Consider the following 1,662-nt stretch of genomic DNA (forward strand, 5'->3'; position numbering starts at 1 on the left):
GAAATAAATATTTCCCTCACGAAAGGCAAGCAAGTTTAAAAACCCTAACCTACAACTCTAGGAACCACTTTTTACTTACATAGAACTTGATTTTGTGATCACATGTGTATGTATGCATGTACACATGTAGCAAGTACGTGCATCTACCTATGAACATTTTCAATTGTCATGATACCTTAGAAATTTGAGCCTGATTTCATAATGTAGTTATAGATGACTTACAAGTAGGTTAAAAATAAATTATTTTTAGAATGTTATTCTAGCTGAGTAGGAAAGCCAGAGGTCCTCAAACTCCACAAAAGTGTATTCTTTTTAAAACTTAAACTGAAAAAATAGAATTTATTACAAAGGTTTAGCCTCTGCATTCCTAAATTTATGACCATACTGTTAATATATTTACCATACTGATTTATAGATGAGTCAAGTAGGTCAATATTTGTGTTTAACAAAGCTCTGGACTCTACAAGATGGCATGTACTCATTCATTTGTCAGGGTAATTCTTTGGAAGAAACTCGGAAAATTGAGGGGCCAAGCTGTCTATTATCTAAATCTTGACTGACTTAAACTCCTTTATGTTAACATCATTTTCTATATGAAAAAGGAAAGGGTTATCTTGTCTTTGCCGTCAAATGACCAAAGATTAAAACTCTAAAAGACTTTTGTAGGAAAGGACATTATCTTCTTGCCAGAGTAGATGATTTAGCACTATCATAAATCATTGTTTGACCACATGGATTATATTTAAAACAGGCAGAATTAGGGCTTACAGTTTCAAAATTCTATACCTAAAAGTATACTAACTACTTATTTCAAACCTCAGAAAATTAAGAAAATCCCCTTTTTGTCCTCATTTCTAATTCCCCACTTTGGAATACACATATGTTTACCTTGTTCTTATTTTTACTACTATTCCCATAAAAAAAATCAGATAAATGTCCAAATGATTTTTATTTTTCCTAGGATATTTTTATATTTCTTCTAAGATAATTGTATATTTGATGGACTTACATGTATTCTGACATAGGACTCTTAGGTCCATTTTGCTTGGGTTATAAATATCAAGGCCTCTAGTCAATTATTTTTGAAGTTGGTTAATCATGATTATATGGAATAATTTTTGACATCATCAGCAAATTATTGGCCAGCACATTGGAACAGACTTTTCAGAAATGAAATCAAGAGCATCTTTGTTTTCTTAAACGGAGAATTTGGAGGAATTTCAAAACAAAGTCATTGCTGGGACCTCCCAAAGTTGACCACGTACGGTCAGAGAAGAAAGAAGGGGAATATTCTTTCTTTTTTTTTTTTTTTAAAGAGACATTGTTTTAGTAACATTTAATGGGTATTTTCATGTTCACTGCAGATTTCTGGCCGATGCGTCTTAAGAAGAAGCCCCAGTACTTGTGCCTGGCTTCATGTTTACAGAATAGTTTATAAGACCAGAGAAAGTGATGAGGTAAAAGAAAAGGAAGAAATGAGAAAACTCACCGACTTTCTGATTAAATGGAGAAATCAAACTCCCTTCTGAGAAATGCCTTCCTCCCCCTAGGTCCCTGCCGTGTAGCTCCAAGTTTGCTCCTCCTGTTCAAATGTGTACATTATACGTAAACTTAATGTGAGAGAGAATTTGTAAAAATTAAGTTACTTTAAAAGGTTGGGTA

This window comes from Sus scrofa, chromosome 8 (assembly GCF_054392235.1).
Source record: "Sus scrofa isolate SSC_HxYL_T2T_F1_AM1 chromosome 8, Sscrofa_HxYL_maternal_Yorkshire_Landrace_v2.0, whole genome shotgun sequence".
Taxonomy (NCBI): Eukaryota; Metazoa; Chordata; class Mammalia; order Artiodactyla; family Suidae; genus Sus; species Sus scrofa.